This window comes from Ranitomeya imitator, chromosome 2 (assembly GCF_032444005.1).
Source record: "Ranitomeya imitator isolate aRanImi1 chromosome 2, aRanImi1.pri, whole genome shotgun sequence".
Lineage (NCBI taxonomy): Eukaryota > Metazoa > Chordata > Amphibia > Anura > Dendrobatidae > Ranitomeya > Ranitomeya imitator.
The window spans coordinates 79,494,556-79,512,540 of record NC_091283.1 but is presented as its reverse complement, the minus strand read 5'-3'; positions in this window follow the sequence as shown (position 1 = coordinate 79,512,540).

Sequence of the window (17,985 nt, the reverse complement as noted above, 5' to 3'; positions counted from 1 at the left end):
GGCCCACTCGTTGGCATTGGCACTGGCACAGGGCCCCTCAAAGTACAGCGGTGTGTTTGCACGGCGGGGGCGCCTCCCACCGGCAGCAACACTTTTGCGTACTATGAGAGGCCCTGTGCCAGTGACGTCGCCAACTAGTATTCCTCCCCCCACCTGATGAAGGAACCTGCACTTTCATCTGCACCTTCCTCTTTGTCCCCGTGTAAGGTGGTATGGTATGCGGGAAGAGCAACCTGACTTTCAGCAGGGTCACAATGTTGTTGTGTAGCGTGCACGGGGAATGTTGCGTTATGGGTCAATGTACCAGCAGACTCATCTATCACTGGCTGGGCAATGGGCAGGATGAGGAGGAAACACAGATATAGGCCCAAAGAATAAAGTTGGCTAAATGCAGTTCAAAATTGGTAACACAGGAATAACCAGGGGGCATTGCAGTGGAGGACAACTGGAATGAGAGGCTGACACAGAGAGTAGGCCCAAATCAGTAAGTAGTCGAAATGCAGTTCAAAATTGGCAACCGTAGTAAACAGGCGGCACAGCTTTGTTCAGTGGAGGAGAACAGCAAGGAGTGGCAGACACCGATAGTAGGCCCCAACCCAACTAGTAGGCCAAATGCAGTCTAACATTAACAACTACTTAACGAGCGCCTGAAAACGGAATTTCAGGACAGGAAACCAGGAGAACAGCAAGGAGCGGCAGACACTGTTAGTAGGCCCCAAACCAACTAGTACGCCAAATGCAGTTGTTCCATTTAACCACAATTTAACGAGAGCCTGAAGATAGAAGCTCAGGAAAGGCAACCTGGAGAACACCTTGGAGTGGAACACACCATCTCTCTCCACCCCATACCCATTTTGTAGGCCTAATGCAGTGTAGTTTTCTACAACTACTAAACGAGAGTCGGAAGACCGAAGCAATGGCAAGGAAACCTGGGGAACACCTTGGAGTGTAACACACCATCTCTCTCCACCCGATACCCATTTTGTAGGCCTAATGCAGTGTAGTTTTCTACAACTACTAAACGAGAGTCGGAAGACCGAAGCAATGGCAAGGAAACCTGGGGAACACCTTGGAGTGTAACACACCATCTCTCTCCACCCGATACCCATTTTGTAGGCCTAATGCAGTGTAGTTTTCTACAACTACTAAACGAGAGTCGGAAGATCGAAGCAATGGTGAGGAAACCTGGAGAACACCTTGGAGTGTAACACACCATCTCTCTCCACCCCATAGCCAATTTGGAGGCCTAATGCAGTGTAGTTTCCAACAACTACTAAACGAGAGCATTAAGATCGAAGCTCTGGAAAGGCAACCTGGAGAACACCTTGGAGTGTAACACACCATCTCTCTCCACCCAATACCCATTTTGTAGGCCTAATGCAGTGTAGTTTTCTACAACTACTGAACGAGAGTCGGAAGACCGAAGCAATGGCAAGGAAACCTGGGGAACACCTTGGAGTGTAACACACCATCTCTCTCCACCCGATACCCATTTTGTAGGCCTAATGCAGTGTAGTTATCTACAACTACTAAACGAGAGTCTGAAGACCGAAGCAATGGCAAGGAAACCTGGGGAACACCTTGGAGTGTAACACACCATCTCTCTCCACCTGATACCCATTTTGTAGGCTTAATGCAGTGTAGTTTTCTACAACTACTAAACGAGAGTCGGAAGACCGAAGCAATGGCAAGGAAACCTGGGGAACGCCTTGGAGTGTAACACACCATCTCTCTCCACCCGATACCCATTTTGTAGGCCTAATGCAGTGTAGTTTTGTACAACTACTAAACGAGAGTCGGAAGACCGAAGCAATGGCAAGGAAACCTGGGGAACACCTTGGAGTGTAACACACCATCTCTCTCCACCCGATACCCATTTTGTAGGCCTAATGCAGTGTAGTTTTCTACAACTACTAAACGAGAGTCGGAAGACCGAAGCAATGGCAAGGAAACCTGGGGAACACCTTGGAGTGTAACACACCATCTCTCTCCACCCCATACCCAATTTGTAGGCCTAATGCAGCCTACTTTCCGACAACTACTAAACGAGAGCATGAAGATCGAAGCTCAGGAAAGGCAACCTGGGGAACACCTTGGAGTGTAACACACCCTCTCTCTACACCACGGAAGGGCTGATTCTTAGGAAGGAAGGCTGTCGGAAAGAAGCAGGGCGCGTCCGAGGGTGATTATATTCTTATTAGGTATATACTCACCCTCGGACGCGCCCTGCTTCTTTATTTGTAATGAATGTTTATTTGCAATGTGGTTTTGACTTACTCTATTTTTTTGGTAAATAATGATTTTATTATTTTCATTGTTTTGCATCTTCTTGGCAATAATATAAAGAAGACGCGACAGGACAACACTCGGTGGATGCCATATCTGTGTTTTAAATTGAAAAAAACTTTCAGTTAACTACTTGCAGGAGAAAGTTATTGTAGCTGGTGGCCATTTTTAGTACTGTACCAGATTTTTGTTGTATGTGTTTGTTTTTAATGTTAAAATGTCTGCATTTGATATCTCTCCGGTATTTTCTTTTTTATAAGCAAAATACTTATTTTTATATTTTCTGATGTTGGTTCAAGGGCTACACGGGCAGCAGTAGACAGGTCAGTGGAGGCCTAGTGGAAGGAGGAACCGCAGACAGGCTTCGAAGGCATAACATAATAAATTGGGCTGGCTGTAGGCAATTTAAAATTTGTTCCAGGGGAACACGGGCAGCAGTGGCCTGGTCTGTGTAGTAGTAGTGGAAAGAACGGCCGCAGACAGGCTTCGAAGGCCTAACATAACAAAAATTGGGATGTAGGCAATTTACAATTGGTTCCAGGGGAACACGGACAGCAGTAGACAGGTCAGTGGAGGCCTAGTGGAAGGAGGGACCGCAGACAGGCTTCGAAGGCCTAACATAATAAATTGGGCTTGCTGTTGGCAATTTTAAATTGGTTCCAGGGGAACACGGGCGGCAGTAGCCTGGTCAGTGTAGTAGTAGTGGAAAGAATGGGCCGCAGACAGGCTTCGAAGGCCTAACATAACAAAAATTGGGCTGTAGGCAATTTAAAATTGGTTCCAGGGGAACACGGGCAGCAGTAGACAGGTCAGTGGAGGCCTAGTGGAAGGAGGGACCGCAGACAGGCTTCGAAGCCCTAACATAATAAATTGGGCTTGCTGTCGGCAATTTTAAATTGGTTCCAGGGGAACACGGGCGGCAGTAGCCAGGTCAGTGTAGTAGTAGTGGAAAGAACGGGCCGCAGACAGGCTTCGAAGGCCTAACATAACAAAAATTGGGCTGTAGGCAATTTAAAATTGGTTCCAGGGGAACACGGGCAGCAGTAGACAGGTCAGTGGAGGCCTAGTGGAAGGAGGGACCGCAGACAGGCTTCGAAGCCCTAACATAATAAATTGGGCTGGCTGTAGGCAATTTAAAATTGGTTCCAGGGGAACACGGGCAGCAGTAGACAGGTCAGTGGAGGCCTAGTGGAAGGAGGGACCGCAGACAGGCTTCGAAGGCCTAACATAATAAATTGGGCTGGCTGTAGGCAATTTAAAATTGGTTCCAGGGAAACACGGGCAGCAGTGGCCTGGTCAGTGTAGTAGTAGTGGAAAGAAGGGCCGCAGACACTCTTCGAAGGCCTAACATAACAAAAATTGGGCTGTAGGCAATTTAAAATTGGTTCCAGGGAAACACGGGCAGCAGTGGCCTGGTCAGTGTAGTAGTAGTGGAAAGAACGGGCCGCAGACACTCTTCGAAGGCCTAACATAACAAAAATTGGGCTGTAGGCAATTTAAAATTGGTTCCAGGGGTACACGGGCAGCAGTAGACAGGTCAGTGGAGGCCTAGTGGAAGGAGTGACCGCAGACAGGCTTCGAAGGCCTAACATAAGAAAAATGTCAATACAATGGTATTGACAGTGCCAGGCATTGAAGGATGTCAGCGCATAGACTAAACATTGGTGGAGCTGTGAGAGAAAATTTTGCAAGTGGTAGAGCACTGTTTGAGCTGGGGGGGGACTGTCTTGTGGCCGGCGGTACAGGCCCAGGGCCCCTCATATTACAACGGTGTGTCTGACGTTGGGTGCACACCACCACCGCCAGACACTTTATTGTACTATGAGGGACCTAGTGGCAGTGCCGTCGACCAAAAGCGGGCACACCCACCTCCTCAGACAAACAGTACTCTCACGGGTGCTGGCGCCAAGTGGCGATACCACGGCCCCGTGTGGGGACTTTGGCCATTTAGGGAGGTGTTAACATGTCGGATGCTGGACAATCAGGTGCTGCAAATTACGAGATTGGAAAAGTCGTTCAGAATAGTCCACAGGCAAGACCTTTAAATAGGAAAGCTAGGTGTCAGCCGGGCAAGGTGGGGCAAAAGATTTCGAAATCCAGTTGTGGTTCATTTTAATGAAGGTTAGATCATCTACATTTTGGGTAGCCAGACGAGTCCTTTTTTCTGTTAGTATTGAACCTGCAGCACTGAATACTCTTTCTGATAGGACACTAGCTGCCGGGCAAGCAAGCTCCTGCAATGCATATTCTGCCAATTCTGGCCAGGTGTCTAATTTTGATGCCCAGTAATCAAATGGGAATGACGGTTGAGGGAGAACGTCGATAAGGGATGAAAAATAGTTAGTAACCATACTGGACAAATGTTGTCTCCTGTCACTTTGAATTGATGCTGCAGTACCTGTCCTGTCTGCGGTCATAGCAAAATCACTCCACAACCTGGTCAGAAAACCCCTCTGGCCAACGCCACTTCTGATTTCTGCCCCTCTAACACCTCTGGTCTGCTGGCCCCTGCAGCTCGTGTTAGAACGATCATGGGCGCTGTGTGCAGGGAATGCCAGAAGCATACGGTCAACAAGAATTGATTGTTTGGTTGCTAATATTAGTTCCAAGTTCTCATGTGGCATTATATTTTGCAATTTGCCTTTATAGCGAGGATCAAGGAGGCAGGCCAACCAGTAATCGTCATCGTTCATCATTTTAGTAATGCGTGTGTCCCTTTTGAGGATACGTAAGGCATAATCCGCCATGTGGCCCAAAGTTCCAGTTCTCAAATCTGTGGTTGTGCTTGGTTGAGGGGCAGTTTCAGGCAAATCCACGTCACTTGTGTCCCTCCAAAAATCAGAACCCGGCCTTGCCGCGCCAACAATTTCCACTGGCCCCGGAAAAGCTTCCTCATTAAAAATATAATCATCCCCATCATCCTCCTCGTCCTCCTCCTCCTGTTCGCCCGCTACCTCGTCCTGTACACTGCCCTGGCCAGACAATGGCTGACTGTCATCAAGGCTTTCCTCTTCCTCAGCTGCAGACGCCTGATCCTTTATGTGCGTCAAACTTTGCATCAGCAGACGCATTAGGGGGATGCTCATGCTTATTATGGCGTTGTCTGCACTAACCAGCCGTGTGCATTCCTCAAAACACTGAAGGACTTGACACATGTCTTGAATCTTCGACCACTGCACACCTGACAACTCCATGTCTGCCATCCTACTGCCTGCCCGTGTATGTGTATCCTCCCACAAAAACATAACAGCCCGCCTCTGTTCACACAGTCTCTGAAGCATGTGCAGTGTTGAGTTCCACCTTGTTGCAACGTCTATGATTAGGCGATGCTGGGGAAGGTTCAAAGAACGCTGATAGGTCTGCATATGGCTGGAGTGTACGGGCGAACGGCGGATATGTGAGCAAAGTCCACGCACTTTGAGGAGCAGGTCGGATAACCCCGGATAACTTTTCAGGAAGCACTGCACCACCAGGTTTAAGGTGTGAGCCAGGCAAGGAATGTGTTTCAGTTGGGAAAGGGAGATGGCAGCCATGAAATTCCTTCCGTTATCACTCACTACCTTGCCTGCCTCAAGATCTACAGTGCCCAGCCACGACTGCGTTTCTTTCTGCAAGAACTCGGACAGAACTTCAGCGGTGTGTCTGTTGTCGCCCAAACACTTCATAGCCAATACAGCCTGCTGACGTTTGCCAGTAGCTGCCCCATAATGGGAGACCTGGTGTGCAACAGTGGCAGCTGCGGATGGAGTGGTTGTGCGACTGCGGTCTGTGGACGAGGTCTCGCTTCTGCAGGAGGACGAGGAGGAGGAGGAGGGGGTGCGAACGGCTACAGCCAACTGTTTCCTAGACCGTGGGCTAGGCAGAACTGTCCCAAACTTGCTGTCCCCTGTGGACCCTGCATCCACCACATTTACCCAGTGTGCCGTGATGGACACGTAACGTCCCTGGCCATGTCTAATGGTCCATGCATCTGTTGTCAGGTGCACCTTTGTGCTCACAGATTGCCTGAGTGCATGGACGATGCGCTCTTTAACATGCTGGTGGAGGGCTGGGATGGCTTTTCTGGAAAAAAGTGTCGACTGGGTAGCTCGTAGCATGGTACAGCGTAGTCCATCAGGGCTTTGAAAGCTTTGCTTTCAACTAACCGGTAGGGCATCATCTCTAACGAGATTAGTCTAGCTATGTGGGCGTTCAAACCCTGTGTACGCGGATGCGAGGCTAAGTACTTCCTTTTTCTAACCATAGTCTCATGTAGGGTGAGCTGGACTGGAGAGCTGGAGATCGTGGAACTAGCGGGGGTGCCGGTGGACATGGCAGACTGAGAGACGGTGGGAGATGGTATTGTTGCCGCCGGTGCCCTAGATGCAGTGTTTCCTACTACGAAACTGGTGATTCCCTGACCCTGACTGCTTTGGCCTGGCAAAGAAACCTGCACAGATACTGCAGGTGGTGCAGAAAATGGTGGCCCTACACTGCCGGAAGGGATGTTGCGTTGATGACTAGCTTCATTGGCCGAGGGTGCTACAACCTTAAGGGACGTTTGGTAGTTAGTCCAAGCTTGCAAATGCATGGTGGTTAAATGTCTATGCATGCAACTTGTATTGAGACTTTTCAGATTCTGCCCTCTGCTTAAGGTAGTTGAACATTTTTGACAGATGACTTTGCGCTGATCAATTGGATGTTGTTTAAAAAAATGCCAGACTGCACTCTTTCTAGCATCGGATACCTTTTCAGGCATTGCAGACTAAGCTTTAACCGGATGGCCACGCTGTCCTCCAACAGGTTTTGACTTTGCCACGCGTTTTGGGCAAGATACGGGCCCGGCAGATGGAACCTGTTGCGATGTTGATGCCTGCTACGGCCCCTCCTCCTCCACTTCAGAACTGCTGCCGCCTGCACCCTGTTCCCCCAATGGCTGCCAATCGGGGTCAAGAACTGGGTCATCTATTACCTCTTCTTGTAGCTCGTGTGCAACTTCGTCTGTGTCACCGTGTCGGTCGGTGGTATAGCGTTCGTGATGGGGCAACATAGTCTCATCAGGGTCTGATTCTTGATCAGCACCCTGCGAGGGCAATGTTGTGGTCTGAGTCAAAGGACCAGCATAGTAGTCTGGCTGTGGCTGTGCATCAGTGCACTCCATGTCAGATTCAACTTGTAATGGGCATGGACTGTTAACTGCTTCACTTTCTAAGCCAGGGACGGTATGTGTAAAGAGCTCCATGGAGTAACCCGTTGTGTCGCCTGCTGCATTCTTCTCTGTTGTTGTTTTTGCTGAAGAGGACAAGGAAGCGACTTGTCCCTGACCGTGAACATCCACTAACGACGCGCTGCTTTTACTTTTACCAGTTTCACGAGAGGAGGCAAAAGAGCTAGAGGCTGAGTCAGCAAGATAAGCCAAAACTTGCTCTTGCTGCTCCGGCTTTAAAAGCGGTTTTCCTACTCCCAGAAAAGGGAGCGTTCGAGGCCTTGTGTAGCCAGACGACGAACCTGGCTCCACAGCTCCAGACTTAGGTGCAATATTTTTTTTCCCACGACCACCTGATGCTCCACCACTACCACTACCCTCATTACCAGCTGACAATGAACGCCCCCGGCCACGACCTCTTCCACCAGACTTCCTCATTGTTTTAAAAACGTTACCAAACTAACGGTATTTGTTGCTGTCACACAACTTACACGGTGAGCTATAACTTCAGTATGATTTAGCTACCCCTTTACAGGTGGGTGAGACCACAACGAAAATCAGGCACAATGTTACACACTCTGTTGTTGGTGGCAGCAAATGAGAGAGATGCCACACACGCAGGACTGTCACTGAAGCGCAAATGTAAATATTAATCTCCCACTGATTTGTTTGTTTTTTTTTAAAAGGGAGACTTTAGAAAAAAAAATAATAAAAAAAAATGATTTTTTAAGGAAGAATTTATAAACCAAATAAAATGAAATGATTGTTTCAGGGAGAATTTAGAAAACAAATAAAAAAAAATAGGCTTTCTATGGCCCACTGAGTGAGAGAGGACGCACACAGGAGTCAGGAGTGGCACACAAGCCCAGAGGCCAATATTTATCTCCCACTGATTGATTTAGTGATTTTTTCAGGTAGATTTTGGAACCCAAATCAAGCAAAAAAATAAATAGGCTTTCTATGGCCCACAATTGGAGAGAGAGAGAGAGAGATGGCACACCCAGGAGTCAAGACTGGCACACAAGCAGAAAGGGCAATATTAATCTCCCACTGAATTGATTTTTTTTTTTTTTCAGGGAGACTTTAGAAAAAAAAATACAAAAAAAATGATTTTTTCAGGAATAATTTAGAAACCAAATAAAATAAAATGATTTTTTCAGGGAGAATTTAGAAAACAAATAAAACAAAAAATAGGCTTTCTAGGGCCCACTGAGTGAGAGATGACGCACACAGGAGTCAGGAGTGGCACACAAGCCCAGAGGCCAATATTTATCTCCCACTGATTGATTTAGTGATTTTTTCAGGTAGATTTTGGAACCCAAATCAAGCAAAAAAATAAATAGGCTTTCTATGGCCCACAATTGGAGAGAGAGAGAGAGATGGCACACCCAGGAGTCAAGACTGGCACACAAGCAGAATGGGCAATATTAATCTCCCACTGATTTGATTTTTTTTTTTTTTCAGGGAGACTTTAGAAAAAAAAAATACAAAAAAATGAATTTTTCAGGAAGAATTTAGAAACCAAATAAAATGAAATGATTGTTTCAGGGAGAATTTAGAAAACAAATAAAAAAAAATAGGCTTTCTATGGCCCACTGAGTGAGAGAGGACGCACACAGGAGTCAGGAGTGGCACACAAGCCCAGAGGCCAATATTTATCTCCCACTGATTGATTTAGTGATTTTTTCAGGTAGATTTTGGAACCCAAATCAAGCAAAAAAATTAATAGGCTTTCTATGGCCCACAATTGGAGAGAGAGAGATGGCACACCCAGGAGTCAAGACTGGCACACAAGCAGAAAGGGCAATATTAATCTCCCACTGATTTGATTTTTTTTCAGGGAGACTTTAGAAAAAAAAAATACAAAAAAAATGATTTTTTCAGGAATAATTTAGAAACCAAATAAAATAAAATGATTTTTTTCAGGGAGAATTTAGAAAACAAATAAAACAAAAAATAGGCTTTCTAGGGCCCACTGAGTGAGAGAGGACGCACACAGGAGTCAGGAGTGGCACACAAGCCCAGAGGCCAATATTTATCTCCCACTGATTGATTTAGTGATTTTTTCAGGTAGATTTTGGAACCCAAATCAAGCAAAAAAATAAAATAGGCTTTCTATGGCCCACAATTGGAGAGAGAGAGAGAGATGGCACACCCAGGAGTCAAGACTGGCACACAAGCAGAAAGGGCAATATTAATCTCCCACTGATTTGATTTTTTTTTTTTTCAGGGAGACTTTAGAAAAAAAAATACAAAAAAATGAATTTTTCAGGAAGAATTTAGAAACAAAATAAAATAAAATGATTGTTTCAGGGAGAATTTAGAAAACAAATAAAAAAAAAAATAGGCTTTGTAGGGCCCACTGAGTGAGAGAGGACGCACACAGGAGTCAGGAGTGGCACACAAGCCCAGAGGCCAATATTTATCTCCCACTGATTGATTTATTGATTTTTTCAGGTAGAATTTAGAACCCAAATCAACCAAAAAAATAAATAGGCTTTCTATGGCCCACTATTTGTGAGAGAGATGGCACGCTCAGGACTGGCACACAAGCCCAGAGGCCAATATTAATCTCCCACTTTTTTTTTTTTCCAGGGAAAATTTATAAACCCAATAAAAAAAATAATAAATAGGCTTTCTATGGCCCACTATCTGAGAGAGAGAGATGGCACGCTTAGGACTGGCACACAAGCCCAAAGGCCAATATTAATCTCCCACTGATTGATTTATTGATTTTTTCAGGTAGAATTTAGAACCCAAATCAAGCAAAAAAATTAATAGGCTTTCTATGGCCCACTGAGTGAGAGATGGCACACACAGGAGTCAGGAGTGGCACACAAGCCCTGAGGCCAATATTTTTCTCCCACTGATTGATGTTGTGATTTTTTCAGGTAGATTTTGGAACCCAAATCAAGCAAAAAAATAAATAGGCTTTCTATGGCCCACTGAGTGAGAGATGGCACACACAGGAGTAAGGAGTGGCACACAAGCCCTGAGGCCAATATTTTTCTCCCACTGATTGATGTAGTGATTTTTTCAGGTAGATTTTAGAACCCAAATCAAGCAAAAAAATAAATAGGCTTTCTATGGCCCACTGAGTGAGAGATGACACAGACAGGGATGGCACTCTAGCAGAAATGCCAATCTTAATCTCCCACAAAAAAAAAAAAAGGAACTGTCCTTCAATTACTATCTCCCTGCAGTAATCTCAGCCAGGTATGGCAGGCAGCAATAAGGAGTGGACTGATGCACAAATTAAATAAAAAGTGTGGACAAACAAACAAGATAGCTGTGCAGAAAGGAAGGAACAAGAGGATTTGTGCTTTGAAAAAAGCAGTTGGTTTGCACAGCGGCGTACACACAGCAATGCAGCTATCAGGGAGCCTTCTAGGGCAGCCCAATGAGCTACAGCGCTGAGGAAAAAAAAAAAAAATGTAGCTTCCACTGTCCCTGCACACCGAAGGTGGTGTTGGGCTGTGGAAATCGCTACAGCACAAGCGGTTTGGTGGTTAATGGACCCTGCCTAACGCTATCCCTGCTTCTGACGAAGCGGCAGCAACCTCTCCCTAAGCTCAGATCAGCAGCAGTAACATGGCGGTCGGCGGGAACGCCCCTTTATAGCCCCTGTGACGCCGCGGACAGCAAGCCAATCACTGCAATGCCCTTCTCTAAGATGGTGGGGACCAGGACCTATGTCATCACGCTGCCCACACTCTGCGTTTACCTTCATTGGCTGAGAAATGGCGCTTTTCGCGTCATTGAAACGCGACTTTGGCACGAAAGTCGCGTACCGCATGGCCGACCCCGCACAGGGGTCTGATCGGGTTTCATGAAACCCGACTTTGCCAAAAGTCGGCGACTTTTGAAAATGAACGACCCGTTTCGCTCAACCCTAGTGCCACCTATTGTGAGTAGAAAACTCGAATATCAATATCGACCCTTCAATGAGCCAGATTAGATCTCAAAATTTGTACTGAGGAGGATCATCACCCTGAGGTATGTGTCTGCAAATTGAGATTCCGATTTGGCTTTTATCCCAAGTCATGTGACAAGGCTCTTTTAAGGGCAGGTATTAACTGTTTGGATCTCTATTTCCAATAGGTGGAAATAGAGCTCAAGTCCTCTTGCTCTTTGAAGAGACAACATGCATATTAAATATTCTAGAGGCGCATTGCACAGCATATAAGTCTTCCTACCCTGGCATGTCTGTCATGTCACTCTCTACAAGGAGAAATGTTACTCCCTAAATCTCACCTCTACCAAAGAAAGCTTGGCTGTTCAAGCTATTTGAAGGAGAATTAAAAACCTCTAAATGAAAATGCATTCATAGGAAGTCCAGAGGAATCTTAGTCACCATTTCTGATGACCTCCAAATACTCGTACATACAAGCGTGTTTGTAATTTATATTCAAAGTTCTAATGAGCTTTTTGCTTATTTTATTTTATTTTATTTTTTAAATTTACACAAAAAGCTCTCTGACATAAAAAAGCCAATTGAAAAAGATAAAGCAAAATGAAACAACTAATGCTATTCAAGGTTACTATTGGTTAATTTACTACCTAGCTTATCTTCCCTCAGCCATGTGCTGATCATCTCTTTTTTTAATAATAATATTTCAGTAACAGATGCCCTCAATGGGAGTGACTGAGACATCTTGAAGCCTATGTACCGCTCAACCAGCCTAACAAACCCTTGCACTGTGCATTTTGAAGGTCCAATTGATTGGCCAAATAGAGGAGTTCATTAAATAACCAATCAATACATGAGCTAGCCCCTCCACTTTTCACCATCATCTATCCTATCCACTTCATATTATCTGATCTCTGACACTCACATTGACATCCCTGGGCCTCTCACATTGAGTCAGGACATCCAGGATGGTTCTGTTCATGATTGTACAAGGTAGTGCACTCATGCACTAAGGCTGGTTTCACATTTGCGGTCGGGAGGGCTGCGGATGGCAGCTAACTTCCTCCCTTCTTCCTCCGCGAAGCCCTGCCTATGCTCTGCATGTGTCCTGCATACCTATCTTTAACATTGGGTACACATAGACGTGCGTTATATGCAGATGTGTCCACATGCGGTGATGTGACGTGTGAGGCGACTGCACAGAAATGCAAATTTTTGAATATCTGTGTGGTCGCCGCACACATCAAATCGCCGCATGCAGACGCATCCGCTTACAACGCATATCCCTGCATACCAAATGTTAAAGATAGGTACGCAGGGCAAAGCAGGACACATGGAGAAGTAGGCAGAGCATAGGCGGGGCTTCAAGGAGGACTGTTATTACCTGGCGGTCAGGACAATAATGGACCTGGTGGTTAAGAGCACACGGAATGACCTGATAGTTACTGATAATAAGGACAAGCTCTGGGACGTGGGAACTCTGCTGACCGCAATCCCTAAACCTATCAAACACACTAGAAATAGCCGTGGATTGCGCCTAACGCTCCCTATGCAACTCGGCATAGCCTAAGAAACTAGCTAGCCCTGAAGATAGAAAAATAAAGCCTACCTTGCCTCAAAGAAATTCCCCACAGGAAAAGGCAGCCCCCCACATATAATGACTGTGAGTAAAGATGAAAATACAAAAACAGAGATGAAATAGATTTAGCAAAGTGAGGCCCGACTTACTGAACAGACCGAGGATAGGAAAGGTTACTTTGCAGTCAGCACAAAAACCTACAAAAAGACCACGCAGAGGGCGCAAAAAGACACTCCGCACCGACTCACGGTGCGGAGGCGCTCCCTCTGCGTCCCAGAATTTCCAGCAAGCAAGACAACAAATTAAATAGCAAGCTGGACAGAAAAAAAGCAAACCAAAGAAATACAAGCTGGAACTTAGCTTCTGATGGGAAGACAGGTCACAAGAATGATCCATGAGTGAACAGACCAATACTGGAACATTGACAGGTGGCATAGAGCAGAGATCTAAGTGGAGTTAAATAGAGCAGCAGCTAACGAATTAACCTCGTCACCTGTGAAACTCAGAAACACCCACCAGAGGAAGTCCATGGACAGAACCAGCCGAAGTACCATTTATGACCACAGGAGGGAGCCCGACAACAGAATTCACAACAGAGGACCAAGGAAGGAAGTACGCTGCCATCAGCAGCCCTCCCGACCGCAAATGTGAAGCTAGCCTAAACCCTTCAAGGTCTCATTAGAGCTGGAAGTCCTTGTAAAGCTGAAAGTCCTTGTAAAGTGTAAGAAACACAGGGATTTTAGGGCCTGTAGCAGCAATGAGAAGATGGGATGAAGACAAGACACAGTGACAGTGTGGAGCGATAAAAAGTGAGTATAAGGATTTTTTATATTTTTTACATAACAAGGAACATTACATTCATGAAGAATTACAAATCAAATTTCCATCAACTTAAATTTAATTTCTAATAGTTACAATATAATATGTAATTAAAATAATTTTATAAAAACAATTTCTTCTTAAATACAAATATATTATTATTATTATATATTTTTATAGCACCATTTATTCCATGGCACTTTACATGTGAAGGGGGAAAATATAGATAAGTACAATAAACATGAGTAAAACAAGGCACAGACAAGTACAGGAGGAGAGAGGACCCTGCCCGCGAGGGCTCACAGTCTAAAGGGGATGGGTGAGGATACAATAAGATAGGGTAGAATAGGTCATGCGGCGGTTCAGCAGACAAAGGATCGCTGCAGGTTGTAGGCTTGTCGGAAGAGGTGGGTCTTCAGGTTCCTTTTGAAGGTTTCCATGGTACACGAGTGCCTGATGTGTTGGGGTAGAGATTTCCAGAGTATAGGGGAAGCACGGGAGGAATCTTGTATGCGGTTGTGGAAGGAAGAGATGAAAGAGGAGTAGAGAGGGAGATCATGAGATGATTGAAGGTTGTGTGTAGGTAAGTATCGGGAGACCATGTCACAGATGTATGGAGGAGACAGGTTGTGAATGGCTTGGTATGTCATTGTTAGTGTTTTCAACTGTAGCCTCTGGGCAATAGGAAGCCAATGAAGGGCCTGGCAGAGAGGAGAGGCTGGGGAATAATGGGGAGACAGGTGGATTAGTCGGGCAGCAGAGTTTAGGATGGATTGGAGATGTGTCAGAGTGCTAGAGGGGAGGCCAGAGAGTAGGAGGTGGCAGTAATCAAGGCGAGAGATGATAAGGGCATGCACCAGTGTTTTTGAGGTTTCATGGTCAAGGAATGCACAGATCCAGGAAATGTTTTTGAGTTGGGATTAGGAGGAGGAGGCAAGGGCTTGGATATGTGGTTTGAAAGAGAGGGTAGAGTCAAGGATCGCCCCGAGGCACCGAGCGTGCGGGACTGGGGAAAGTGAGCAGCCATTGACATTGATGGATAGGTCGGGTCAAGGGGTACAGTGAGGTTGGGGAAAGATGATGAATTCTGTTTTTTCCATGTTCAGTTTTAGAAAGCAAGCAGAAAAGAAAGATGAAATAGCAGTGTCATTATCCGTTCCAGGGTTTATTCCTGTCTGCCCTTTTTCCGGGTGGATCATGTCAAGGGTTAAATTTGTTCTGCCTCATTCTGGTTCAGGTTTGCTATTTAGCTCCCATGAATCTTGCTGGCAGTGTCAGCTATAGTTCTGCTTTTGGCGTGTGAACCTGACTCTGGTAGCTCTTGATTTGTCCTGCTGTGAACCCTGAATTGTCCCATGTCTGTTAACTCCCTTTGTCTGCATTTTTCCCAGTGTTTCTCTGTTTGTTTGTTTGTTTGTTTGTCTGTTTGATTCTCTGGTACCTGACTTTGCTCGTATCTCGGACTCGCTTCTGTTTTTTGACTTTGTCTTATCCGCTTCTGACTGCTGATGAACCTCCTGGCTTGTCTGACCAAGTTTACTGTTTATCCTCTGCTTACCATCCTGAGACCAACGGTCAGACGGAGAGGACCAATCAGTCTCTTGAACAGATAATGAGGTATCTTGCTACTAGTGTTGAGCGATACCGTCCGATATTTGAAAGTATCGGTATCGGATGGTATCGGCCGATATCCGAAAAATATCGGATATCGCCGATACCAATATCCGATACCAATACAAGTCAATGGGACACAAATATCGGAAGGTATCCTGTAATGGTTCCCAGGGTCTGAAGGAGAGGAAACTCTCCTTCAGGCCCTGGGATCCATATTCATGTGTAAAATAAAGAATAAAAATAAAAAATATTGCTATACTCACCCTCGGACGCGCCCTGGTTGTAACCGGGAGCCTTCCTTCCTAAGAATCAGCGCTTGAAGGACCTTTCGATGACGTCATGGCTTGTGATTGGTCGCGGTAGCATCATGTGACCGCTCACGCGACCAATCACAAGCCGCGACATCATCGAAGTTCCTTAACGCGCTCATTCTTAGGAATGAGCACGTTAATGACTTTCGATGACGTCGCAGCTTGTGATTGGTCGCGTGAGCGGTCACATGACGCTACCGCGACCAATCACAAGCCACGACGTCATCGAAAGGTCCTTGAAGCGCTCATTCTACCAAGGAAAGCATGGCGGTTGCAGCGGTGACAACCAGGGTGCGTCAGAGGGTAAGTATTTCAATATTTTTTATTTTAATTCTTTATTTTACACATAAATCTTACTCCCGATACCGATTCCCGATATCACAAAAATATCGGAACTCGGTATCGGAATTCCGATACCGCAAATATCGGCTGATACCCGATACTTGCAGTATCGGAATGCTCAACACTACTTGCTACGTCTCAGCAGGATGATTGGTGTTCTTCGTTGCCCATGGCTGACATTACATTTAACAATCGGATTAACCAGTCCACGGGCACCTCCCCATTCTTCTGTAACTATGGTTTTCACCCCCATTTTGGTGAATTTTCTATGCTGGATTCAGGATGTCCAGGGGCTGATACGGCAGTGCAACGATTTGGGGAGTTGTGGAGGGAGGTCTAGAAGTACATTCGGGAGGCTCAGGGCAAACATAAACTTTTTGAGAATAAGCGATGCTCTGTGGCACCTATATTCCTGGTAGAAGATAAAATGTGGTTGCCTACCAGAAACATTCGTCTTAAGGTTCCTTCTGCTAAGCTAGGTCCCAGGTTTATTGGTCCTTACAAGATCATTGAGGTGGTCAATCCAGTTGCCTTTCGCTTACTGCTTCCTCCGTCACTTTGGATCCCCAATGTGTTCCATAAGTTTCTTCTTAAGTCATTTCTACCATCCTCTGCTGTGCCTCCATCCCCTTTGCCTCCTGTCTCTGTGGATGGTCAGACCGAGTATGAAGTGGAACAGTTTGTGGATTCTCGCATGGTCCATAGTTCACTTCAGTATTTGGTCCATTGGAGGGGTTATGGTCCTGAGGATCGATCTCAGGTCCCGGCGCGATCTGTCCATGCTGATCGATTGGTCTGGGCATTTCACGCACATTATCCTGGGAAACCTGGGGTCCGGTGGCCCCCATTAAGAGGAGGGTACTGTCATGATCTGTTAGAGGGTTTATTCCTGTCTGCCCTTTTTCTGGGCGGATCATGTCAATGGTTATCTTTGCTCTGCCTCATTCTAGGTTCAGGTCTGCTATTTAGCTCCCATGAATGTTGCTGGCAGCGTCAGCTATAGTTCTGCCTTCGGCGTGTAGACCTGACTCTGGTAGCTCTTGATTTGTCCTGCTGTGAACCCTGAATTGTCCCGTGTCTACTAACTCCCTCTGTCTGCCCTTTTCCCAGCACTTATCTGTTTGTTTGTCTGTTTGATTCTCTGGTACCTGACTTTGCTCGTATTTCGTACTCGGTTCTGTTTTCTGACTTTGTCTTATCCACTTCTGGCTGCTGCTGAACCTCCTGGCTTGTCTGAAGTGACCACGTTTACTGCTTATCCTTTCTTGTACTTCTGCTTCCGTTTGTATTTTGACCCAGCTTGTCTGACCATTCTCTCGCCACTTGGTGGTGCCTGTGCTGCTTATCTGCAGAGCTTCTCTGTGTATGCAGTCTCACTTCTCTTCCAAGCTCCCTCTGGTTGATGTTGCGCTGTATTGCACTGCAGCAGCATGACAAGCAGACAGACATTGTGGGATTTTGGTCAGTAAGGAAGTGAGGTCAGGTTCAGATAGGTAGATCTGTGTGTCATCAGCAGAGAGATGATATTGTAAACAGTGGCATTTTATGAGCTGTCCCATGCCGAAGGTGTAGATAGAGAAGAGTAGGGGTCCTAGGGGTCCTAGAACTGGGGAACACTGACAGACAGGGAGTGAGATGGGGAGGTGGTGTGGGAGAGGGAGACATTGAATATCCGGTCTGTTAGATATGATGAGATCCAGGATAGGGCCAAGTCTGTGATGCCAAGAGATGAGAGAATCTTAACCGGAGGGAATGTGTTATGACCTGGTGGTTAGGAGCACCCGACCTGATAGTTAAACTCATACAGGACGAGCTCTGGGATGTGGGAGCTCTGCTGACCGCAAGCCCTAATCCTATCGCACACACTAAAAATAGCCGTGGAGCGCTCCTGACGCTCCCTAGGCGCCTCGTCACAGCCTCAGAGCTAGCTAGCCCTAGA